Raw genomic sequence first — 27738 nt, forward strand, 5'->3', positions numbered from 1 at the left:
GAGCTTGGGCCCCAGCACATGCTCACTGTAAAACCCAGTTCAAGGGCAATCCCAGTGTGCACACTCTGAACCCGGCTTGCTGCTCTCTGTGAGCCCAGCACTGCCTGCATCCCCGGCTCACAGAAATGGAATTTCGGCCTCAGTGTTACAAGTTTCCTCGGTTACAGGCTGGAGAGAGGAATAATTCAATCTGATACTGAGCTGTGTGATTGGTTCAGTCTGTCATAAGAACAGGAGCTGGCCAGGATTAATCCTGTCTGCATATCCTCCCCTCCTAATACCCTGTGAAAGCTGTTTACAAAAGTCATCACTGTAAGTAGGAACAGGCGGAGGTCATGCAGCCCATCGAGCTAGTTCCCTCATTCAATTAGATGCTGGCTGATCTGTGTGTGAGATCCATCTACCCATCTTTGTTCTTTAACCCTAAGTACCCTTGACTAGCAAAAATCTAGCACACCCAATTTTGAGATTTTCAATTGACCCCCAGCCGCAGCAGTTTTTGGGGGAGAGAGTTCCGGATTTCCAGTACCCTTTGTGTGAAGAAGTGCTTCCTGACATCACCGCTGAACGGCCTGGCTCTGATTTTAAGGTTATGTCCCCTTGCTGTGGACTCCCCCACCAGAGGAAATAGTTTCTCTCTGTTTATCCGATCAACTCCTTTAATCATCTTAAACACCTCAATTAGATCGCCGCTTAATCTTCTATATTCAAGGGAATAGACGCCTGTCTATGCAACCTGTCTTCATAATTTACAAAAGTCATCACTGTCAGTACAGGATAGAAATTCTGAACAGACAGTTCTAGTTTCTCTGGAACATTCTTTCCTCTCTTGCCCCTCCTAATCTGTAAATTCCTCATCCCACACACACCCCCCTCCTCGCCACATCCTCACTGTTTGAAATGCAGATTCATCGCAGGCTCGGATTTTTCTTCCTTTCTCTCCTGAAGGTGCTGTGTGATGGTGGGGTTCGGGCCCAGTCACTGTTTCTCCTCCAGTATCTTGTCGAGTGGTAATTCTGAGCTGTGAGTCTATACTGAAGGAGCTGTGTGATGGTGGGGTTCGGCCCCAGTCACTGTTTGCCCTCCAGTACCTTGCCGAGTGGTAATTCTGAGCTGTGAGCCTATACTGAAGATGCTGTGTGATGGTGGGGTTCGGTCCCAGTCACTGTTTGCCCTCCTGTACCTTGCCGAGTGGTAATTCTGAGCTGTGAGCCTATACTGAAGGTGCTGTTGTGGAGTATTTATTCATCACTCGACACAAGTCTGTCAGGTACAAATCAAAAGTCTTTAATACACCGGTGGGGAAACAATCTTTACTGGCGCACCAGCAGACTTCTCCGAAATTATACAGTAAGCGTTACATATTTATGTGTTCAAAAGTCGTGGTAACCTCGTACATATTCCGCTGCACTTTTAATTGGCTTAAAGCCCGCGTGCACAGTTGCTGATTGGCTAATTCCCTATCTCGCATCACACAAACTTTCGCCTATATTTTATTGTCACATGAACTTTATGATCTCACCTGTTGTTATATTTTGTAACCTTTAGTAAAACCACATGTATGCATTTCTGTCTTGCTGTGCCCCGTGTGGTTTTACTTCTGTAGTTTGTGGTTGGTGCTTCTGAGCTAATTTCATCTAATCTTGCAAGAAGCATCAAGACCTTGTGGTCAACATGTCTGAACTGTCTCCGCTGATCTAGTGTGCAAGCTGCATTGCTAACCCCTTAATTCCTGAAGGGCGCCGCTGCTCCACTTCAGTCCCCCCTTTTGGTCCTTGGCTAACCTACACAAGATGACCAATTATGACTAATACTGCCTTAGGCGTCCCGCCCCACTTGCAGTGGCCAGCTGCTAGGTTGGGGACACAGTGCGTTTAGAGCTAAATAATTCCTTCGTCTTGCACATGTTTGAGCAGCTTACTCTGTTCCTTAACTGTCGCCTTTGCCCTGGTTTTGTTTCTACGTTTTGAGCAAGCAGCACAAGTCACTGTAAGCCAACCTAATGCTAATATTAATTGTAGCGCTACCAGCACATGAGAGATGATGCGGATCCAAGGGTAGATATCTACGTTCAAGCCCCAGTTCCAGACTGTTTCATACCACGGTATCTTACGGAGTTTGGTTTCGATCTCCTTGTCTAGTTCCTGTAACTTGTTTTAGGAGATGGTACCGTTTTATGTGAGAAGTCACACACCAGGTTATAGTCCAACAGCTTTATTTGAAATCACAAGCTTTCGGAGCGCTGCTCCTTCGTCAGGTGAAGTGAAGGGATGCATATAGACACAGCATATATAGTCAGAGAACACTGCCAGATGATTACAGGTAATCTTTCTAACTGCCCTTTATCACACCTCGGCAGAGAGATAATCACAGCAATCAAAGGTGTGAATGGTGTCCAAACAGGTCAGTCAGGAAAATATTTCATCAAAGAACAATGAAGTGGGATCACAAAGGGTCAAATGTTGCAGATGCTGGGGTCTGTATGAAAAACAAAAAACAAACAAAAGACACAAAAAAAAAAAAAATTTTTTTTGCTGGAAATCACAGCAGGTCCGGCCGCATCTGTGTAGAGAGAACAAGCTAACGATGACTCGAGTCTGGATGACTACGCCAGGTGGGGGTACATGTAGCATGACATGAACCCAAGATCCTTGTTGAGGCCGTCTTCATGAGTGGCAGACACAGAGGAATTCATCAGGAGAATGAGGCTCCGGGAATTCTTCCACAAATCCCAAGATGTCAGCAGCGAAACCAATGAGACAATCAATGATCCGGAACAGCAGATAGAGCAACCGAAGAAGAAAGAGTCAAATTGGACCCCTCCGGAGGGTCGCTGCCCTAAGCTTGACATGTATGCTCAAGCTGTCAGGAGATGCATCAACGCCAGATTCATCAGCCGCACTCACAAGACAGTCCAGAATGTCACCCGAGCACAATGCAATGCCATCCACGCTCTCAAGACCAACCGCAACATCGTCATCAAACCAGCAGACAAAGGAGGAGCCATCGCCATACAGAACAGAATGGACTATTGCAAAGAAGCATACCGACAACTGGACAACCAGGAACACTACAGACAGTTACCCGCAGATCCGACCAAAGAACACGCCCGCCAACTCAACAGACTGATCAAGACCTTCGATCCAGACCTTCAAAGCATCCTACGCGCTCTCATCCCACGTGGGAGACTTCTACTGCCTCCCAAAGATACACAAAGCCAACACACCCGGACGTTCTATCTTATCAGGCAACGGAACCCTGTGTGAGAACCTCTCTAGATACGTCTAGGGCATCCTGAAACCCATCGTACAGGGAACCCCCAGCTTCTGTCGCGACACTACAGACTTCTTACAGAAATTCAGCACCCACGGACTAGTTGAACCAGGAACACTCCTCGCCACGATGGACGTCTCGGCACTCTACACCAGTATCCCCCACGATGACGGCATCACTGCGACAGCCTCAGTACTCAACACCAACAACAGCCAATCTCCAGACGCCATCCTACAACTCATCTGCTTCATCCTTGACCACAATGTCTTCACCTTTGACAACCAGTTCTTTACCCAAACACACGGAACAGCCATGGGGACCAAATTCGCACCCCAATACGCCAACATCTTCATGCACAAGTGCGAGCAAGACTTCTTCACTGCACAGGACCTCCAACCAACGCTATACACCAGATACATCAATGACATTTTCTTCCTATGGACCCACGGCGAAGAATCACTGAAAAGACTACATGATAACATCAACAAGTTCCATGCCACCATCAAACTCACCATGGACTACTCCTCAGAATCGGTTTCATTCTTGGACACACGAATCTCCATCAAAGACGGACACCTCAGCACTTCACTCTATCGCAAGCCCACGGACAACCTCACGATGCTCCACTTCTCCAGCTTCCACCCTAACCACGTTAAAGAAGCCATCGCCTATGGACAAGCCCTGTGAATACACAGGATCTGCTCAGATGAGGAGGAATGCGATGGACACCTACAGACGCTGAAAGACACCCTTGTAAGAACAGGATATGACGCTCGATTCGTCGATCGACAGTTCCGACGGGCCACAGCGAAAAATCGCATAGACCTCCTCAGAAGACAAACACGGGACACAACCAACAGAGTACCCTTCGTCGTCCAGTACTTCCCCGGAGCGGAGAAACTACACCATGTTCTTCGCAGCCTCCAACATGTCATCGATGACGACGAACACCTCGCTAAGGCCATCCCCACGCCTCCACTACTCGCCTTCAAACAGCCGCCTAACCTCAAACAGACCATCGTTCGCAGCAAATTACCCAGCTTTCAAGAGAACAGCGACCACACAACCCTGCCACGGCAACCTCTGCAAGACATGCCAGATCATCAACACAGATACCATCCTCACACGTGAGGACACCACCCACCAGGTACATGGTACATACTCATGTGACTCGGCCAACGTTGTCTACCTCATACGTTGCAGGAAAGGATGACCCGGAGCATGGTACACCGGCGAGACCATGCAGACACTGCGACAACGGATGAACGGACACCACACAACAATCGCCAGGCAGGAGTGTTCTCTCCCAGTCGGGGAACACTTCAGCAGTCAAGGACATTCAGCCTCCGATCTTCGGGTAAGCATTCTCCAAGGCAGCCTTCGAGACACACGACAAAGCAAAATCGTCGAGCAGAAACTGATAGCCAAGTTCCGCACTCATGAGGACGGCCTCAACCGGGATCTTGGGTTCATGTCACGCTACATGTAACCCCACCTGACGTAGAGTCATCCAGACTTGAGTCGTCGTTGGCTTGTTCTCTCTACATAGATGCGGCCGGACCTGCTGTGATTTCCAGCAAAAAAATTTTTGTTTTTGTTTTTCATACAGACCCCAGCATCTGCAACATTTGACCTCTTGTGACCCCACCCCATTGTTCTTTGATGTAATGTTTTCCTGACTGACCTGTTTGGACACCATTCACACCATTGATTGCTGTGATTATCACTCTGCCGAGGTGTGATAAAGGGCAGTTAGAAAGATTACCTGTAATCATCTGGCAGTATTCTCTGACTATATATGCTGTGTCTATATGCATCCCTTCACTTCACCTGATGAAGGAGCAGCGCTCTGAAAGCTTGTGATTTCAAATAAAGCTGTTGGACTATAACCTGGTGTTGTGTGACTTCTCACATTTGTCCACCCCAGTCCAACGCCGGCATCTCCACATCGTACCATTTTATGTTCTCGCATAGAGGGTCCCTAAGCTTCTTTAGATCCGCTGGGAGATGCGGAATGGGCGCTGTGAGGTGTTCCTCGTATAGCCCCAGGTCCGCTCTTATTCTGTTAGATTCTGAGTGACCGTTTTTCGTGCGTGAATGTACGTCCTCCTTGCACACCCGATTGTCATGGGTAGGCTGGGGGTGAAGCAGAAGTTGGGATTCGTGATGTTACATGTTAGTCCGCCATAGTCGTACGTCCGTTGGGTTGTCACCATGCAATACTCGCCCTTTCCCCGGTAGGCAGAGTGGGTCGGTTCGGATTCCGCTGGGCTTATTTCCAGCACACATCCAACAGTCTGATTGAACCCACACCCATCCTTACTACATTGCCCCACCGGGTGTGGGCAGATCATGAGGCTTCCTTCCCTGCGGCACCCAATCAATGAGACCCCTCTCATGGTTCTGTTTCTTTTGATCGCGTATTGATCCATTGGGTAATACCGCAGGTAGTCCCTTCCCCTGATCAGTCCTATGTTCTCTACCTCGTACTGCGTGTATGGTTTCGTGTCTCCAGTCATTACCGGGATCATAAGTACCATCCCTATCAGCGAGGTGTGAGAGTCAGTGCACCCACCCGTCACAGGGTAGACCCTTGTCATGCCCTTTAGTATACAGCCATCCAGTGATCCTGGGTGCTGTGCCAACTGCAGTAGGTGAGTACTATTGATCCAGTCGGGGACCCTGCCTGTCTGCATCTGGTCCAGGTTATGTCAGACTTGTCCTATCATCCATCCCCCATATGCTTGACAAGTGTTTCGCTTCACCCTATTGGTGGCATCCTTGTATTCTCGGTCAATTAAGCGATTAATGGTGGTAGCATGCCCCTCCATTATCGCAAGTCCCTGTAATAATATCTTGGTGGTCTGCTGCCCCAAGTCTACTCCCGTCCGGACGTCACCCATGTGCCTCTGGAGCAAAATCCGCATAGTCTCTTTAAGACTCTCCGAGCTTGCTTTCACGGATTGGATATCCAGGGCATTTACAAAGGACGTGCCGGTATTTATTCCAGTCAGTACGTCATTGACTAAACCTCGCTTATGACGGCGGAACCCTGTCTGTCGAGACACTGCATATAGTTAACGTGCAGCCACATGTTTCTACAGGCATGTCGTATCTGTGGCATCCCTGGTAGATACCTAAACTTAATCCACATACATCTCTGATATGTCCGTAGGTTCGTCCATACCCTACTACGACATTCAATACACAAGGTCCTATTGTACTTTAACTCAACGCCCAATATCGTGGGTTGGGTTCCCTAACACCCGCAAAATGTTCGGCCCGTTTCAGGAAAATTGAAGTACTTGGTGCCCTTCCACCGGAATATATATACTCTCCCTCCAACGAGGACCTGTCGGTAATTCGGTTCTCCCTGGTCCTCTGGATGTTAGCGATTTCTCAGAAGGTTTCCTGTTCCTATGGCATCCAGTAGTGTCCCTAGTACTATCAGGATCGTGGTGTATAGAGGCAACATTCTGTGGGTAGAACTTAGGGTGGGTGCCTCTGTCGTCCAAGGCCCATGTTACCTGTAACTTAAGCAGAAATCTGGTCGTCACCAGATGTTAGTTTATCTCCGGTGTTTATTCCATTGTTCCTGTGGGATTTAAGGTTAGATGGGTTATTGTTGTATCGTTTTAGTTGGGTCCAATGTTTCCACCTACTCTTTTCCCTCATATCTATGCATGCGCACCTGTCCCTGCTTATTAATACCTCGTATGGCCCGGTCCACCGAGGGGCGAACCCCGTTCACCCAGGCAGACCCTTAAACATAACCTTCTCTTCTACTGGTGACGTATGCCGGACCCCCCATATCCTCGTTTTGGTCTGCACACTCTTGTTGATCCCTATGGTTGGCATCTGCTTGCAATTTCGCAACGTCTATACTATCTTCTCCAAGGGTCAAAGCACCCACGGCCTCAGTCATGGTGGTCTGGGTCTCCGCCGCACTATGTGCGGCGATGTCTGCTGCCTCATTTCCCTTCTGTACCTTGTTTTTCACCTTCTGGTGAGCCTTTATTTTAATTACTGCTGCTTGGACAGGTTTACTAGCAGCATCCAATAACAGCCTAATTCGGCCTTCATGTTTGATGGCCTCCCCTCCTGAGGTGACAGATCCTCGTCTGCCCCAAGCGGTCATGTAATCATGTACCACACCAAAGGCATAGCGACTATCGGTGTAGATGTTTACCCGTTGACCCTCGACGAGTTTGAGGGCCTCGGTCAATGCGATCAATTCTGCCGCCTGTGCCGAGAATCCACCGTCTAGTGCCCCACTGATTCGGGTGTTAAATTCTTGATCCCACCCGGTGCAGGGAACCCCATGTTAGTGACGTACATGTGGCTCCCCCGAGGTCAACATGCCCTCAGCTGGGTTTTCGCCTGTATCTCTTACTATCTTGACTGACCCATCCCTGGGCAATAGTATTGCCTCCCATTTTGCCCTTCTTACATTAGACACAGCTCTTAATTTTCCCGTATTCAACATTTCAACCAGTGTGTGTCTTGTGTGGAGGATTGTTTCCCCTGTCATTACTACGGGCTTGCTTATTTTCACTGCCCACGTAGCACAGTCTAGGGCGGCTACACACCTTTGAGAGTCTGGCCGCTGCTGACTACTGTTGTCGAATAGTAGGCGACGGGTCTCTGTCGGTCGCCATGGTCTTGCGTTACCACAGCTCCATAGAAGTCCCCTTCGTTGTCGCAATATATGTGGAATGGCAGTTCCATGTTGGGCAGTCCCAGCGCCGGAGCAGACATCGGAGCCTCTTTGAGACCCCTATATGCCGCCTCCTGCTCTGGGCCCCATTCTAAAGGCTCAAGGGAGGGCTTTCCTCCTTTCACCAGTCTCTGGATTGGTTCTGCCAAGGCTGCAAAATTAGGGACAAAATTTCTACAGTAGTTAAAAAGCCCCAATACCTTCCTGACCCCTCTTACAGTAGTTGGGCACAGCATCGCACGGATGGCATCTCGCCTGTCATTTGACATAGCCCGGGATCCCTGTGAGATTTTGTGCCCCAAGTACTGTACCTTGGGCTGTCCTATCTGTGCTTTCTTTGGGTTGACCTTAAAGTCTGATTCTTGGAGTACCTCCAGTATTTCTACCAGCGCCCCAATGTGCCCCTTCACGGTCTCGGATGCTATTAATAGGTCGTCCACGTATTGTAGTACTGTACTCCTGTATGGAGACAAATCCACCTTTTCCAGGACTTTGCTCAAAGTGCGGTGGAAGATTGCTGGACTGTTGTGGAAGCCTTGTGGCACCCTTGTCCAGGTGTATTGTCGCTCGCCTACAGTAAACGCAAACTTATTCTGGGACCCTTGTTCCAAGGGTATTGACCAAAATCCATTGGCTATATTCAACACCGTAAAGAGCGACGGACCTGGGTGAGGAGTGCAGCGTGACCGGCGGCAGTTAAAAGCGGCGGATTCAGCGAGGCCCGACCAGAGCGACGGACCTGGGTGAGGAGTGCAGCGCGACCGGCGGCAGTTAAAAGCGGCGGATTCAGCGAGGCCCGACCAGAGCGATGGACCTGGGTGAGGAGTGCAGCACGACCGGCGGCAGTTAAAAGCGGCGGATTCAGCAAGGCCCGACCAGAGCGACGGACCTGGGTGAGGAGTGCAGCGCGACCGGCGGGGGATTCAGCGAGGCCCGACCAGAGCGACGGACCTGGGTGAGGGGTGCAGCGCGACCGGCGGCAGTTAAAAGCGGCGGCTTCAGCGAGACCCGACCAGAGCGACGGACCTGGGTGAGGAGTGCAGCGTGACCGGCGGCAGTTAAAAGCGGCGGGTTCAGCGAGGCCCGACCAGAGCGACGGACCTGGGTGAGGAGTGCAGCGCGACCGGCGGCAATTAAAAGCGGCGGGTTCAGCGAGGCCCGACCAGAGCGACGGACCTGGGTGAGGAGTGCAGCGTGACCGGCGGCAGTTAAAAGCGGCGGGTTCAGCGAGGCCCGACCAGAGCGACGGACCTGGGTGAGGAGTGCAGCGCGACCGGCGGCAGTTAAAAGCGGAGGGTTCAGCGAGGCTCGACCAGAGCGACGGACCTGGGTGAGGAGTGCAACGCGACCGGCGGCAGTTAAAAGCGGCGGGTTCAGCGAGGCCCGACCAGAGCGACGGACCTGGGTGAGGAGTGCAGCGCGACCGGCGGCAGTTAAAAGCGGCGGGTTCAGCTAGGTGTACCAATTCAACAGCAGGGGAGAGAGGTAAAAAGTAATCCAAGTGTGACGTCACCAGGAAGCAGGTAAGTGATTGGTTGGTGAGTATTTCTTTCTCCTTTTTATTACAAGCTTAAATTCTGCGGTTTATATTTTCTTGGGACTCTGTGGTGTAGTGGGGACAGTTGGTAAATAAGCACCCTAGAGTATACCTTTTACTGGTGGTATTGAATTAATTTAAATTAATTAAAGGGGTAAGTCATGCCAGGAGAGCCCAGCCCCGTGTTATGCTCCTCTTGCTCTATGTGGGAATTCAGGGACGCTGCCAGTGTCCCTGACGACCACGTGCGCCAGAAATGCATCCAGCTGCAGCTACTAACGGGCCGTATTGAGGCGCTGGAGCTGCGGATGGATGGGTTGTGGAGCATTCACGATGCTGAGAGGGTCGTGGATTACACGTTTGATGAGTTGGTCACGCCGCAGGGTAGGGCTGCACAGGCAGAAGGGAAATGGGTGACCACCAGGCGGAGCAGTAGAAGCAGGCAGGTAGTGCAGGGGACCCCTGTGGCCATCCCCCTTTCAAACAGGTATACCAATTTGGATACTGTTGGGGGGGATGACTCACCAGGGGAAGGCAGCAGCAGCCATTTTCCTGGCACCAGGGGTGCTTCTGCTGCTCAGGAAGGGAGGAAAAAGAGTGGGAGAGCAATAGTGGTAGGGGATTCTATCGTAAGGGGAACAGATAGGCGTTTCTGTGGCCGTAGACATGACTCCAGGATGGTTTGTTGCCTCCCTGGTGCCAGGGTCAAGGATGTCTCGTCTAGATCATTTCTAGATCATTAATATATATTGTGAATAGCTGGGGTCCAAGGACCGATCCCTGCGGTACCCCACTAGTCACTGCCTGCCACTCGGAAAAAGACCTGTTTATTCCAACTCTTTGCTTTCTGTCTGCCAACCAGTTCTCTATCCAAGTCAATACCTTGCCCCCAGTCTCTCGTGCCTTAACTTTACACGCTAATCTCTTATGCGGGACCTTATCGAAAGCCTTTTGAAAGTCCAAATGCACCACATCCACTGGTTCTCCCTTATCTATTTTACCAGTTACATCCTCAAAAAATTCCAGTAGATTAGTCGAGCACGATTTACCTTTTGTGAATCCATGTTGACTTTGTCCGATCCTGCCACTGTTTTCCAAGTGCTCTGCTATTACATCTTTTATAATGGACTTGTGCATTTTCCCACTACCGATGTCAGGCTTACTGGTCTGTATTTCCACGTTTTCTCCCTACCACCTTTTTTGAATAGTGGGGTAACATTAGCTACCATCCAATCCATTGTTCCAGATTCTGTCGAATGTTGGAAGATGACCAGCAATGCATCTACTATTTCTAGGGCCACTTCCTTAAGTACCCTAGGATGTAGATTATCAGGCCCTGGGGATTTATCGGCCTTTAATCCCATCAATTTCACTAACACCATTTCCCTACAAATACTGATCTCTTTCAGTTCCTCCCTTTCATCAGACCCTATGTTCCCTAACATCTCTGGGAGGTTATTTGTGTCCTCCTTTGCGAAGACAGAACCAAAATATTTATTTAGTTGGTCTTCCATTTCTTTGTTCCCCATTATAAATTCCCATGACTCTTGACTTCACCAATCTTTTTCTCTTCACAGATCTATAAAAGCTTTTACTGTCAGTTTTTATGCTCCCTGAAAGCTTACTCTCATACTCTTATTTTCCCCTTCTTAATTAATCCCTTTGTCCTCCTTTGTTAAATGCTAAACTGCTCCCAATCCTCAGGTTTGCTGCTTTTTCTGGTCAATTTATATGTCCTCTTGTGGCGGAGCCACTAAAGGACTCAGATCGTTTGTATATAATTCCCTTTAACAGCATGTTAGCTACAGCCTGAGTCTGTATCTTTATACTGTTTACTTGTACAGAGCGTGATTACTTTAACAGCGCGGGTAAACGCGATGATGTCACGCCGTACATCACGTGATCCCCCACTGGCGGGAAGAACGTCATGATGTCAACCACGGGACCAGCCAGCAGTCCTCGTGGAGCCTCCGAACTGAATAGACCTACACTCGATGTTCTCCTGCAGTTACTTGTTTAAGCCTGTTAGTTTCCATTAAACTTTGTTTTGGTTAAGCGCCTGAGTGGACCTCAGTCTTTGGATAGGCACTAGACATTCCTACATTGCTGACCCCGACTTTTGCGAGCGATTTTCGCAGAAGATAATGCTGGGACTAGAGTCCTGGCGAATCGAATAACTAGGGCTGTAGAGAGGGCTTTAAACTAATTAGTGGGGGGGAGGTTTTAAGAGAGCGAAAAATAAAAATGACAGCGGAGAAGGTAATAGAGCAAGGTAGCAGTGAGGGAATTAAAAACCAGAGCGTGTCAGGAAGGGACAGAATGTATAATGATAAAGGTAAAGTAGTAAAAGGGGTAAAAGCAGGAATAAATTGTCAGAAAACATATTTGAAAGTTCTTTATCTGAATGCATGCAGCATTCGTAACAAAATTGACGAGTTGACGGTACAAATAACTACACATGGGTATGATCTGGTGGCCATTATGGAAACATGACTGCAAGATAATCATGACTGGGAACTAAACATACAAGGGTATTTGACAATTAGGAAGGACAGACAGGAAGGAAAGGGAGGTGGGGTTGCTATGTTAATCAAGGATGGAATCACTGCAATAGTCAGAAATGATATTGGGTCAAAGGATCAGGATAGTGAAATAGTTTGGGTGGAAATAAGGAATAAGAAGGGGAAAAAGTCACTAGTGGGCGTAGTCTATAGGCCTCCTAACAGTGGCAACTCTGTTGGTTGGAGTATAAATCAGGAAATAGTTGGGGCTTGTAATAAGGGAACAGCTATAATCATGGGGGATTTTAACTTTCATATTGACTGGACTAAACAAATTGGGCATGGCAGCCTTGAGGAAGAGTTCATAGAGTGTATTAGGGACGGGTTCCTTGAGCAGTATGTAACTGAACCAACCAGGGGGCAGGCAATCTTAGATCTGGCCCTGTGTAATGAGACAGGATTAATAAAAAATGTCCTAGTAAAGGATCCCCTTGGAATGAGTGACCATAATATGGTTGAATTTCAAATTTAGTTTGAGGATGAGAGAATTGGATCTCAAACCAGCATACTGAGATTAAATAAAGGAGACTATGAAGGTATGAGAGTAGAATTGACTAAAGTGGACTTGGAAAACAGATTAAAGTGTAAGACGGTACAAGAGCAGTGGTCTACATTCAAGGAGATATTTCACATCTTTCAAGACAAATATATTCCACTGAGGAAAAAGGGGAATAAAAGAAAAGACAGCCATCCGTGGCTTAGTAAAGTAATAAAGGATAGTATCCGACTGAAAACAAGGGCATATAAAGTAGCCAAATCTAGTGGGAGGATAGAAGATTGGGAAGCATTTAAAAGCCAGCAAACAATAACTAAAAGATTAATTAAGAAAGGGAAGATAGATTATGAAAGTAAACCAGCAAAAAATATAAAAACAGATAGCAAGAGTTTCTACAGCTATATAAAAAGAAAAAGGGTGGCTAAAGTGAATGTTGGTTCCTTAGAGGATGGGACCGGGAAACTAGTGGTGGGGAACATGGAGATGGCAAAGACGCTGAACAAATATTTTGTATCAGTCTTTACAGTAGAGGACACTAAAAATATCCCAACACTGGACAAACAGGGGGCAATGGGGGGGGAGGAGCTAAAGATGATTAAAATCACTAAGGAGATGGTACTCAATAAAATAATGGGACTTAAGGCGGATAAATCCCCCGGACCTGATGGCCTACATCCTAGGGTCTTGAGAGAAGTGGCGGTAGGGATTGTGGATGCATTGGTGATTATTTTCCAGAACTCCCTGGACTCAGGAAAGGTCCCGGCAGATTGGAAAACTGCTAATGTAACACCCTTATTTAAGAAGGGAAGTAGACAAAAAGCTGGAAACTATAGACCAGTTAGCCTAACATCTGTGGTTGGCAAAATGTTGGAGTCCATTATTAAGGAAACAGTAACAGAGCATTTGGATAAACATAATTCAATAGGACAGAGTCAGCATGGTTTTATGAAGGGGAAGTCATGTTTGACAAATTTGCTTGAATTCTTTGAGGCTGTAACATACAGGGTGGATAAAGGGGAACCAGTGGATGTAGTGTATTTGGACTTCCAAAAGGCATTTGACAAGGTTCCACACAAAAGATTACTGATCAAGATAAGAAATCACGGGATTGGGGGGAATATACTGGCATGGGTGGAAGATTGGCTATCTAACAGAAAACAAAGAGTTGGGATAAATGGTTCATTCTCGGGCTGGCAATCAGTAACTAGTGGTGTTCCGCAGGGGTCAGTGCTGGGACCCCAACTCTTTACAATCTATATTAACGATTTGGAGGAAGGGACCAAGTGCAACATATCCAAGTTTGCCGACGATACAAAGATGGGGGGGAAAGCAATGAGTGAGGAGGACATAAAAAACCTGCAAAAGGACATAGACAGGCTAAGTGAGTGGGCAGAGATTTGGCAGATGCAATATAATGTTGGAAAGTGTGAGGTTATGCACTTTGGCAGAAAAAATCACAGAGCAAGTTATTATCTAAATGGAGAGAAACTGCAAAGTGCTACAGTACAAAGGGATCTGGGGATCCTGGTGCATGAAACACAAAAAGTTAGTATGCAGGTGCAGCAGGTGATCAGGAAGGCCAATGGAATCTTGGCTTTTATTGCAAGGGGGATGGAGTATAAAAACAGGGAAGTCTTGCTGCAGTTATACAGGGTATTGGTGAGGCCACACCTGGAATACTGTGTGCAGTTTTGGTTTCCATATTTAAGAAAAGATATATTTGCTCTCGAGGTGGTTCAGAGAAGGTTCACTCGGTTGATTCCGGAGATGAGGGGGTTGACGTATGAGGAAAGGTTGAGTAGGTTGGGACTCTACTCATTGGAGTTCAGAAGAATGAGAGGCGATCTTATCGAAACATATAAGATTGTGAGGGGGCTTGATCGGGTGGATGCGGGGAGGATGTTTCCACTGATGGGTGAGACTAGAACTAGGGGGCATAATCTAAGAATAAGGGGCTGCCCTTTCAAAACTGAGATGAGGAGAAAGTTCTTCACTCAGAGGATAGTAAATCTATGGAATTTGCTACCCCAGAGAGCTGTGGAAGCTGCAACATTAAATAAATTTAAAATGGGGATAGACAGTTTCCTAGCAGATAAGGGAATTAGGGGTTACGGGGAGAGGGCAGGGAAGTGGACGTGAGTCTGGATTCAGATCAGCCATGATCCTATTGAATGGCGGAGCAGGCCTGAGGGGCCGTATGGCCTACTCCTGCTCCTACTTCTTATGTTATGTTCTTATGTCACTGAACGGCTGTCGGGCATTCTGAAGGGGGAGGGTGAACAGGCAGACGTCGTGGTTCACATTCGGACCAACGACATAGGTAGGAAGAGGGATGAGGTCCTGCAGCAAGAATTTAGGGAGCTCGGTAGCAGATTAAAGAGTAGGACCTCAAAGGTTGTAATCTCTGGATTACTCCCGGTGCCACGTGCTTGTGATTATAGGAATAGGAGCATAGAGCAGATGAATGCGTGGCTAAAGAGTTGGTGCAGGAGGGAGGGCTTTAGTTTCCTGGATCACTGGGCCTGCTTCTGGGGAAGATGGGACTTCTACAAGTCGGACGGGTTGCACCTGAACCAGAGCGGGACAAATATCCTTGCGGGGAGGTTTGCTAGCACTGTTCGGGGGGTTTTAACCTAAAATGGCAGGGGGTTGGGAACCTGAGCAGGGAGACAGAGGAAAGGAAAACAGGGATAAAAGCAAAAGATAGGAAGGAGAAAAACAAAAGTGGCAGTCAGAGAAATCAACGGTTTAAATCAAACGTGGCCACAGTAAATAATAATTCTAATAGGTCTAAGAGAGTTAAAAAAACAAGCCTGAAGACTTTGTGTCTTAATGCGAGGAGCATTTGTAATAAGGTGGATGAATTGGCTGCGCAAATAGAGGTAAACGAATATGATTTGGTTGGGATTACAGAAATGTGGCTCAAGGATGGCCAAGACTGGGAACTCAACATCCAGGGGTATTCGATATTCAGGAAAGATAGGCACAAAGGAAAGGGAGGTGGGGTAGCATTACTGGTTAAAGAAGGGATTAATACAATTGTAATGAAGGATATTAGCTCTGATGATGTAGAACCTGTATGGGTAGAATTGAGAAATACTAAGGGGAAAAAAACATCAGTGGGAGTGGTATATAGACCTCCAAACAGTAAGGCGGAGGTTGGGGATGACATTAAAAGGGAAATTAAAGAAGCTTGCAATAAGGGCACAGTGGTCATCATGGGTGACTTTAATCTACATATAGATTGGGCCAACCAAATTAGTAACAATACTGTGGAGGAGGAATTCCTGGAGTGTTTACGGGATGGTTTCCTGGACCAATATGTCGAGGAACCAACCAGAGATCAGGCCATCTTAGACTGGGTATTATGTAACGAGAAAGGATTAATTAGCAATCTTGTTGTACGAGGCCCCTTGGGTCGGAGCGATCATAATATGATCAAATTCTTCATTAAGATGGAGAATGAAGTAGTTGACTCAGAAACAAGGGTCCTCAATTTAAATAAAGGAAACTACGATGGTCTGAGGAGCGAGTTGGGTAGGATTGATTGGGGAATGTCACTCAAAGGGTTGACGGTGGATAGGCAATGGCAAACATTCAAAGACCGAATAGATGAGCTACAGAATTTGTTCATCCCAGTTTGGCATAAAAATAAAACAAAAAAGGTGACTCAACCATGGCTAACAAGGGAAATTAGGGATAGCATAAGATCCAAGGAGAGGACATAATAAATTGGCTAGAAAAAGCAATAATCCTGAGGATTGGGAGCAGTTTAGGAATCAACAAAGGAGGACAAAGGGATTAATTAAGAAAGGGAAAATAGAATATGAGAGTAAGCTATCAGGGAACATAAAAACTGACTGTAAAAGCTTTTATAGATATGTGAAGAGAAAAAGATTGGTGAAGTCAAGTGTAGGTCCCTTACAGTCAGAATCAGGGGAATTTATAATGGGAAACAAGGAAATGGCAGACCAACTAAATACATACTTTGGTTCTGTCTTCACAAAGGTGGACCCAATTAACTCCCAGAGATGCCGGGGAACATAGGGTCTGATGAAAGGGAGGAACTGAAAGAAATCAGTATTTGTAGGGAAATGGTGTTAGGAAAATTGATGGGACTGAAGGCCGATAAATCCCCACGGCCTGATGGTCTACATCCCAGGGTACTTAAGGAAGTGGCCCTAGAGATAGTAGATGCATTACTGGTCATCTTCCAGAACTCAATAGACTCTGGAACAGTACCCATGGATTGGAGGGTAGCTAATGTTACCCCACTATTCAAAATAGGTGGTAGAGAAAAGGCGGGGTATTATAGACTGGTAAGCCTGACATCGGTAGTGGGGAAAATGCTAGAGTCTATTATAAAAGATGTAATAGCAGAGCACTTGGAAAGCAGTGACAGGATCGGACAAAAGGCAAATCATGCTTGACTAATCTACTGGAATTTTTTGAGGATGTAACTGGTAAAATAGATAAGGGAGAACCAGTGGATGTGGTGTATTTGGACTTTCAGAAGGCTTTCGATAAGGTCCCACATAAGAGGTTAGCGTGCAAAATTAAGGCACATGGGATTGGGGGCAAGGTATTGACTTGGATAGAGAACTGGTTGGCGGACAGAAAACAAAGAGTTGGAATAAACGGGTCGTTTTCCGAGTGGCAGGCAGTGACTAGTGGGGTACTGCAAGGATCGGTCCTAGGACCCCGGCTGTTCACAATATATATTAATGATCTGGATGAGGGAATTGGATGTAATATCTCCAAATTTGCAGACGACACAAAGCTGGGTGGGAGGGCATGCTGTGAGGAGGATGTCGGGAAACTCCAGTACGATTTGGACAGGTTGGGTGATTGGGCAGAAACATGGCAAATGCACTATAATGTGGATAAATGTGAGGTTATCCACTTTGGTGGCAAAAACAGGAAGGCAGATTATTATTTGAATGGCAATAGATTGGGAGAAGGGGAAGTGCAAAGAGACCTGGGTGTCCTTGTGCACCAGTCGCTGAAGGTAAGCATGCAGGTGCAGCAGGCGGTTAAGAAGGCAAATGGTATGTTGGCCTTCGTAGCAAGAGGGTTCAAGTACAGGAACAAGGATGTCTTGCTACAGTTGTACAGGGCCTTGGTGAGACCGCACCTTGAGTAGTGTGCAGTTTTGGTCACCTTACCTGAGGAAGGATGTTCTTGCCAAAGAGGGAGTGCAGCGAAGATTCACCAGGCTGATACCTGGGATGGCAGGAATGACGTATGAGGAGAGATTGTGTCGATTGGGCTTATACTCACTGGAGTTTAGAAGATTGAGAGGGGATCTCATCGAAACCTATAAAATTCTGTCAGGTCTGGACAGACTAGATGCAGGGAGGATGTTTCTGATGGCTGGGGAGTCCAGAACCAGGGGTCATAGTCTAAGTATAAGGGGTAAGCCATTTAGGACTGAAATGAGGAGGAATTTCTTCACCCAGAGAGTGGTGAACCTGTGGAATTCTCTGCCACAGAGGGCGGTGGAGGCCAGTTCATTAAATATATTCAAGAAAGAGTTGGATATATTTCTTGAGGCTAAAGGGATCAAGGGATATGGGGAGAAGGCAGGACAGGGTACTGAATTTGGATGATCAGCCATGATCTCATTGAATGGCGGAGCAGGCTCGAAGGGCTGAATGGCCTACTCCTGCTACTATCTTCTATGTTTCTATGTTTATGTTCACGTTTCAGACCGTTAAAGATAGTCGCCGGACTGGCTGATAGGGCGTTCTCTCGGTGTCACCTTATTCAATGCGGTATAATCAATCGTTAGACGGTATGATCCGTCTGGTTTCTTTACCGGCCAAACAGATGAATTGGTGATGGCCGCTGTCTCTCTCAATACCCCGTCTGTCACCAGATCCTGTACGATCTGGACAATGCCTTGCGGGCCTCGGGTCGTATGGGATATTGTTTGTGTGCTTTGTGCTCTGGGCCGGGTACTGTGATGGGCTCTGTGTCTACTAATCCAGAGTCCTGTTTTGATTTTGCCCAGACCTCCCCGAGGCTGGCGCGAATCAATCCCCATCTACCGTCTTCAGACCAGTCCCGGTCCAGGACCTTTACACTCCCAATACGAGCGTGGCCTTTGTATCCACCCCGACCGCCTAAGGTAATTCTTTCTCTTCCCGAACAGTCTTTCCACGTAATTTTATTTTGTAATGGGTCAATTAACCCCCCTAGTTGTCTTAACAGGTCGATGATACCCAGGATAGTCCCTTCAGGATTTTCACGATCCCAGAATTGAGCAGGGATCAATATCGCCGCCACTTCCAGGACTACCACCTCACTCTGTTGCGCTCGAGCAGTTGACCCGCCAACTCCCCTTATTAATAGGGACTTTTTAGTAGTTGTCAATGGAGTGGTATTTTAACGTACTCACTCCGTGATGGTCCATCTCGGTCAGTAGTTTGTCCTCTGGGTGGTTCCTGCCGACTGTCGAAATCTCGACTCTCAATGAGACTCTGAAACGATCAGCTCCGGTAGATGTTCTTTTATTAAGCTTTTACTTGCGGCAAGGAGAGCATCCCGCTCAGTCAAAGGCTAAGCAGAGACTCTCTCCAGAAGTACAGATTAATAACATATTTATACAGTCAAGTAAACAGGTTATGGTTTCATCATATGTCTTTCAAGTCAGACAAAGGGACAAAGAGCTCTTCAATCCTTATCTAAGTTTCTACATATTTCTAAAGTCTGGCGTAGCGAAAGACTATTGATAATACAATGGGTAGTTATTTATTCTAGACTATTTAATTAAGACTATCAGTACTGTTTGGAATGTAGATACTTCATACAATATGTTTCTTCCGTTATCTGGTGGTCAAGCCTCTGGCCAGGTGGCTTGACTAAGGTTCCCTTTACTCATGTAAATGGTCTTTGTTTTTAACGCAGATAAGCAACTGTTTTCAGTGTTTAGTCAAGGTTAACATGTTTAAGGAAGGAATAGAGGACATTTCTGCAGAGGCTTCTGGGAGGACCAGGACTCCATTTTGTTTGTCAAAAAAAGGGGCACATGTAACTTATATTCAGCTTTATAAGGTACATTTCCACATTCCCCCCTTTTGTCCTTCACGAGGACAACTTAATCCATTCACTGCCATTCCAATCCTGCTTAGTCTTTCTATTTCCATTTCTGCGCAGAATCCTTAGTAGTGGTTGCTGTTGGTAACACTGTTTTTCCCACTCTGACACAGCAGCACTTGATTGATACAAACAGAAGGTATAGGGAAAAGATTATCAGCAAGAATATGATCAGGCCCTGTACCAGGGATTTTCCCAGGGATCCTCGCCATCCGGATGCCCAACCCCACAAAGTGGTACCGCCTAGGCCAGTAATTTGTTTGTACTCTATTACCTTCTCTCTAATAAGTTCTGCCAGACTGCTGATCTTTTCTGAGTGATCCGGGATGTACGTACAGCATTCCTCACCAATCAAAGCGCATGTCCCTCCTTCCTTGGCTAGGAGATAATCTAGGGCCATACGATTTTGGAGAGCCACTGTCCGAATGGCTACCATTTCGTCATTTACCCTTTCGAAGGTTTGTGAGGTTGCGTTGGCTACTGATTCTACTCATTTAGCCAGTTCCCGTACTTCCCACTCGTTTGACATTGTCCCATAGGGTGGTATCATTACCTTGAATATTCCATTTAACCATGTCAAATCCCGTTTAGGTCGATGGCTTTCATAGGCGTCCCTCAGGGTCTTTGTTGTTCTAATAAAGGGTATCACATATCCTAAGTAACAGGATCCTGTCCATGATTGTACTAAACAGGGGTAGACCTTATGACCACAGATAAAATAGGTTCCATTATAAGAAGTGAATTGCAACTTCTTCTTTGTCATCATAGGGTTGGAACCGGTCCAGGTACCCCCACCCGTCTTATTACGGACATTTGTCATGTTAAACTGACCCACATCGCGCCAGTTGTGGGGTCGAGTTATGGTAAAATTCTGGGCGCATTTGCTTTTACCCACATTCTCGCCCCCTGCTATGTTCCTTACTAAACATATTTTACCCATTGGGGCCCCTATACCTGAGGTATTAGTAAGAACTAGGAATGGGGGCTGCCGAGTCCGATTATATTTGGGTTGGTACCACCCCTGGAAGGCAGTGAGATTATAGCCTGCTGATTCCCATTCCGGCCTCTAATCCTCTGTACTAGTAGTGCCCCCATAAGATGTGTGCCTTTTCTGGGAAGTATTACCACGCGTATCGTACTGACTGATTATCCACTCAGCCGTTTCTGATTCGTTAAAGGGAATGCGTCTTAGAGGGATGCCTCCTTTCGAGTGAATGGGCACATGTGCACATACCCAACAGTTGGATAAATCTCTTTCTTGTGCATGCTCATGACTCAGTGCCATGAATACATTTATATGTAGTTCCCTTTGTTCACGTGTCTGTACCTCTGGTGCTGTCAGTAACACAAAGCATAATCCTGTTAAGCATAGTACTGTCAGTCCCCATAGTCTGTGTAAATCTTTTTCTCTCCCTCTGGTTCCTTCTCCTTTTCCTCCGGATTGTGGATGATAACTGCAATGAAAATGTTGGTTAATCTGTAAGGCTTTACACATTTCTTTTATAACAGTTCCAGTAAAATGAGACCCATTATCACTTGAAAGTTTAACAGGAATTCCGAAGCGCGGCATGATTTCTTTCAACAAATATTTAGCAACAGTAGTGGCATCGGCCTTTTTACAAGGAAAAGCTTCAATCCATCTAGAAAACACATCTACAATAACTAATACATACTTAAATCCCATACACATAGGTAATTCAATAAAATCCATTTGTAAATGTACAAAAGGTCCCGTTGGGTTTGGGTGGGAGGCAGGTTTTACCTTTTCCGTCTTACCCGGATTCATTGTCTGACAGGTAAAACAATTTTCACAAATTTGTTTTGCAATTGCCGAAATACCTGGTGCATACCAAGTTGCCAAAATATAATCTGCCATCCCCCCTTTGCCCGCATGTGTGAATGTATGAACACATCGGGCAATCCATGGAAGTAAGGATTTGGGTGCCACCATGCGGCCGTCATGGTAAACCCATATTCCTTCTTGAGTTTTACAACATTGATCCCTTGCCCAGGTTAATACCTCATCCGTACTGGCCTGTGACTGAAAGGCCAGCACATCATTAATAGTGGGCGGTTGATCTGTGGAGTTATTTTCCCTTACTGGGAACGCTGATACTTGTTCCCCTTTGTCTGACAGAGCTGCTGATTTAGCTGCATTGTCAGCTCTGGCATTTCCAAGTGCTGCCTCATCCAAGTGGCCTGTATGTGCTTGGCATTTAATAATGGCAAGTTTTAAAGGACATTGAATGGTTCGCAGAAGATTTCCTACCTGTTCCGCATTCTTAATGGTGGTTCCTGAAGAGGTCAGGTACCCGCGAATTTTCCAAATTTGTCCATAGTCATGAGTTACACCAAAATCATACCTGGACTCAGTGTAGATATTAACTGTTTGTCCTTGAGCGAGAATGCATGCTCGAGTCAATGCAAATAATTCGGCTTGCTAGGCTGAAAAGGAATCTGGAAGACAGGCTGTTTCAACAACGTTATACTGAGTCACAACTGCATATGCCGCTTTGGGCTGGCCCCTGTCATTTCGTAGGGCTGATCCGTCAACGTAGTACACCAGATCAGGGTTACATATCGGTATATCTGTTAAATCAATACGTGGTTTAGTTACCAGTTCGGTTACCATCTCACATGAATGGGATTCGCCGTCTTCTTCCGTGGGGAGTAGAGTGGCTGGATTTAAGGTGGTACATCTTTTGATGATAAGGTTCAGATTTGATAACAGTTCAACTTCGTATTTAGTGGTTCTTGCAGAAGTTAGGTGTTGGGTGGCGCATTTGGTAAGTAAAATCTCGACAGAGTGTGGGATATACAAAATAGTCTGATGATTTAGAGTTATTGTCTGAGCCTGTTGTGCAGCATAATAAGCTGCTGCCAAAGAAGGAAGACATCCTGGTAGTCCGCGTGCCACTGGATCTAGTTGGGTACTAAAATACGCTATCGGTCGCTGTCTGTCTCCGTGTAATTGAGTCAAGACAGATTGCGCAAAACCTGACTTGTGGTGAGCGAACAAATTAAATGGCTTAGCATAGTCCGGTAGTCCCAAAGCAGGTGCTGATATGAAGGACTGTTTAAGATTCTGAAAAGCGTTCCGGGATGCTTCATTCCAAACTAAATCTTCTGGTAGTGAGGGTATGGACATGTCTAACAATGGTCTAATTATTTTGGAATAATTCATAATCCATTGTCTGCAATATCCTGACATGCCGAGGAAATGTTTCATTTCTCTCTTGGTTATTGGTAGTGGAGCAGAGCAGATTGCTTTTACTCTGTCTTGTGTCAATTGCCTTGTATCTCGTACCAATTTATGTCCTAGATACTGAACCCTTTCTGAGACCAATTGTAATTTTGCCTTTGACACTTTGTGTCCTTTCGAGGCTAAAGCTTTTAACAGCACAAGAGAACCTGTTTCACAGGCTGATTTGGAGGGTGAGGCGAGTAATAAATCATCAACATACTGTATGAGTGTAGAACTTGCTGGTAAAATCACATCCTCTAGATCCTTCTTTGAACACTGTGGAAACTATAGTAGGACTTTCGGTAAATCCCTGCGGGAGTCTTGTCCACGTATATTGGCGTCCTTTATACGTGAAGGCAAAAAGGAATTGAGACTCTGGGTGAATGGGTATTGAGAAAAATGCTGAACATAGATCGATCACCATATAATACGTTGAGTTTACTGGAATACTGGTAAGTATAGTCGCAGGATTGGGCACGACCGGATAAGTTGGGAACACAGCTTCATTCATAGCTCGTAGGTCTTGAACAAATCTCCATTTGTCACTATTGGGTTTCTGGACCGGAAAGATTGGTGTGTTACAAGGGCTTTTAGTTGGGACTATTATCCCTTGGGCTAGCAGCAAAGTAATTACTGGCTCGATACCCTGTTCTGCAGCTAGAGACAAGGGATATTGGGGTTTCTTAGGAAGTGGTACGGTTGAATTGATCGCTACCTTATATGGTTGTGCGGTAAGCATTTTCCCTACTTCATTAGGGTGAGTAGACCATAGCTGCTCTGGGACTTTAGCAAGAAGTTCTTCTGTTTCGCGTTGCAATAGAAAACTGGTGACCGAAAGTATCTTTTCTGCTAAGACAGCATCGAAATATATTTCCCTATCCATTTTGATAGAGAAGCCTTCCTCCCCATCATATCTACCCAGAGTTCCACCAGATGTCTGCCATTCCCTTTGCACTAAATATCCTTGCATTCTTTTAACCATTGCACCTAGATCCTGGGGTTTACATGTGTCTGCAACCGCAAGGGTGCAGTGTGGAACACTACTTTTAACCTTAAACAAGGTCTGGCTATGGGAGGATAATTCTACTCCTGCTGCGATTCCTGCAGGTCCGATAAAAATTTGTTCAATCTTCAATCGATATTTCCGGTGCAAGAATGGTTGGTAAAAATTTTGGGTTATGGCATCTAATCCAGTTTCGTCATAGCATGCAGTACAATGTAACGTTTTGTGCCAGTTTCCTATATTTAAAGATTTGAGGTAGTCTGTAATTAATCTTGTCACACACCAATATGAGCTGACCAGATAGGCTAGGGCTTTGCTTAGTGTGGGATACGAATTTTCCCAGGCATATAATATAGGTGTTCTTGATTGGAGTAGTGGATAGGCTCCACACTTATCCGTGGGGATTCGTACTTCCATACCGGTTGGAGAACAGAGGATAGTGGCATTCATTTTACACAATAAGTCCCGTCCACACAAGTTCAGTGGGACTTCATTAGATAGTAGGAATGAATGACTGTCTTCATAATCATTGAATTGGACATCAATGGGATTGGAGAAAACCATTTGATGAGCTGTCCCAGATAGTCCAGTTACTGAGGTTTGATTGGTGGAAATAGGAATTCCCTGTGTATCCTGTTTCGTAAGGATCGAAAAGGTGGCACCAGTATCCACTAGAAATGGAATATCCTTTCCCTGTATTCGTATTTTTACTTCAGGCTCGCTTGTGGCATTTAATGAAACAACGGGTAATTGTTTGCTTGCAGCACTTGGATATGGAGCAACTAGTCATTGATTATACGGACAATTGAATCCTTGGCCGAATTGATCTGAATTTTGATTTTGTGGTCCAAACGGATTTTGAACAGAAAATCTGGTTTGAGGTCTAGCATGTAGTTGGGCTCGGGTCACATACGGATTGGGTTCTGGAGGTGGAGGAGGCGGCCCGTTACCGGCCTGGTGAGTCCAGTTATAATTTGGTTGCTGCTGTTTTGATGGCAATTTTTAGCCCAGTGCCCAGTCTGGCCACAATTGTAGCAGGCACCGGATCGTCCTCGTCCGACACCTCCACCGCCTCTACCCCGAAACTGTCCTCTCCCCCCACCCCGTCCTCGTCCGACACCTCCACCGCCTCTACCCTGAAACTGTCCTCTCCCCCCACCCCGTCCTCGTCCGACACCTCCACCGCCTCTACCCCGAAACTGTCCTCTCCCCCCACCCCGTCCTCGTCCGACACCTCCACCGCCTCTACCCTGAAACTGTCCTCTCCCCCCACCCCGTCCTCGTCCGACACCTCCACCGCCTCTACCCCGAAACTGTCCTCTCTCCCCATCCCATCCTCGTCCGACACCTCCACCGCCTCAACCCCGAAACTGTCCTCTCCCCCCACCCCGTCCTCGTCCTACACCTCCACCGCCTCTACCCCGAAACTGCCCTCTTCCCCCACCCCGTCCTCGTCCGACACCTCCACCACCTCTACCCCGAAACTGTCCTCTCCCCCCACCCCGTCCTCGTCCGACACCTCCACCGCCTCTACCCCGAAACTTTCCTCTCCCCCCACCCCGTCCTCGTCCGACACCTCCACCGCCTCTACCCCGAAACTGTCCTCTCCCCCCACCCCGTCCTCGTCCTACACCTCCACCGCCTCTACCCCGAAACTGCCCTCTTCCCCCACCCCGTCCTCGTCCGACACCTCCACCACCTCTACCCCGAAACTGTCCTCTCCCCCCACCCCGTCCTCGTCCGACACCTCCACCGCCTCTACCCCGAAACTGTCCTCTCCCCCCACCCCGTCCTCGTCCGACACCTCCACCGCCTCTACCCCGAAACTGTCCTCTTCCCCCACCCCGTCCTCGTCCGACACCTCCACCCCGAAACTGTCCTCTCTCCCCACCCCGTCCTCTTCCCCCACCCCGTCCTCATCCGACACCTCCACCCCAAACTGTCCTCTCCCCCCACCCCGTCCTCGTCCGACACCTCCACCGCCTCTACCCCGAAACTATCCTCTCCCCCCACCCCATCCTCGTCCGACACCTCCACCGCCTCTACCCCGAAACTGTCCTCTCCCCCCACCCCGTCCTCGTCCGACACCTCCACCGCCTCTACCCCGAAACTGTCCTCTCCCCCCACCCCATCCTTGTCCTACACCTCCACCGCCTCTACCCCGAAAATGTACTCTCCCCGTCCTCGTCCGACACCTCCACCGCCTCTACCCCGAAACTGTCCTCTCCCCCCACCCCGTCCTCGTCCTACACCTCCACCGCCTCTACCCGGAAACTGTCCTCTCCCCCCACCCCGTCCTCGTCCGACACCTCCACCGCCTCCACCCCGAAACTGTCCTCTCCCCCCACCCCGTCCTCGTCCGACACCTCCACCGCCTCTACCCCAAAACTGTCCTCTCCCCCCACCCCGTCCTTGTCCGACACCTCCACCGCCTCCACCCCGAAACTGTCCTCTCCCCCCACCCCGTCCTCGTCCTACACCTCCACTGCCTCTACCCCGAAACTGTCCTCTCCCCCCACCCCGTCCTCGTCCTACACCTCCACTGCCTCTACCCCGAAACTGTCCTCTCCCCCCACCCCGTCCTCGTCCTACACCTCCACTGCCTCCACCCCGAAACTGTCCTCTCCCCCCACCCCGTCCTCGTCCTACACCTCCACTGCCTCTACCCCGAAACTGTCCTCTCCCCCCACCCCGTCCTCGTCCGACACCTCCACCGCCTCTACCCCGAAACTGTCCTCTCCCCCCACCCCGTCCTCGTCCTACACCTCCACTGCCTCTACCCCGAAACTGTCCTCTCCCCCCACCCCGTCCTCGTCCTACACCTCCACCGCCTCTACCCCGAAAATTGTCTTCTCCCCCCACCCCGTCCTTGTCCTACACCTCCACCGCCTCTACCCCGAAAATTGTCCTCTCCCCCCACCCTGTCCTCATCCTACACCTCCACCGCCTCTACCCCGAAACTGTCCTCTCCCCCCACCCCATCCTCGTCCTACACCTCCACCACCTCTACCCCGAAACTGTCCTCTCCCCCCACCCCATCCTCGTCCGACACCTCTACCCCGAAACTGTCCTCTCCCCCCACCCCATCCTCGTCCTACACCTCCACCGCCTCTACCCCGAAACTGTCCTCTCCCCCCACCCCGTCCTCGTCCTACACCTCCACCGCCTCTACCCCGAAACTGTCCTCTCCCCCCACCCCGCCCTCGTCCGACACCTCCACCGCCTCTACCCCGAAACTGTCCTCTCCCCCATCCCCGTCCTCGTCCTCGTCCGACACCTCCACCGCCTCTACTCCAAAACTGTCCTCTCCCCCCACCCCGTCCTCGTCCTACACCTCCACCGCCTCTACCCCGAAACTGTCCTCTCCCCCCACCCCGTCCTCGTCCGACACCTCCACCGCCTCGACCCCGAAACTGTCCTCTCCCCCCACCCCGTCCTCGTCCTACACCTCCAACGCCTCTACCCCGAAAATTGTCTTCTCCCCCCACCCCGTCTTTGTCCTACACCTCCACCGCCTCTACCCCGAAAATTGTCCTCTCCCCCCACCCCGTCCTCGTCCTACACCTCCACCGCCTCTATCCCGAAAATTGTCCTCTCCCCCCACCCCGTCCTCGTCCGACACCTCCACCGCCTCTACCCCAAAACTGTCCTCTCCCCCCACCCCGTCCTCGTCCGACACCTCCACCGCCTCTACCCCGAAACTGTCCTCTCCCCCCACCCTATCCTCGTCCAACACCTCCACCGCCTCTCCCCCGAAACTGTCCTCTCCCCCCACCCCATCCTCGTCCTACACCTCCACCGCCTCTACC

The 27738-nt window shown here is 48.3% G+C and overlaps 1 protein-coding gene and 2 pseudogenes across 2 annotated transcripts in view; 1 reads left to right on the forward strand and 2 right to left on the reverse strand.

Moving 5' to 3' along the window:
* LOC147119913 (uncharacterized) overlaps window positions 1-27738 on the forward strand; it is a 65262-nt gene that overhangs the window by 21190 nt on the left and 16334 nt on the right. The window lies entirely within an intron of this gene.
* On the reverse strand, window positions 5331-8001 carry LOC147119914 (uncharacterized; annotated as a pseudogene).
* LOC147119915 (syncytin-2-like) lies at window positions 19762-20967 on the reverse strand (annotated as a pseudogene).

This window comes from Somniosus microcephalus, chromosome 4, assembly GCF_052327205.1.
Source record: "Somniosus microcephalus isolate GS21.2 chromosome 4, FLI_Smic_1.0, whole genome shotgun sequence".
NCBI classification, from domain to species: domain Eukaryota; kingdom Metazoa; phylum Chordata; class Chondrichthyes; order Squaliformes; family Somniosidae; genus Somniosus; species Somniosus microcephalus.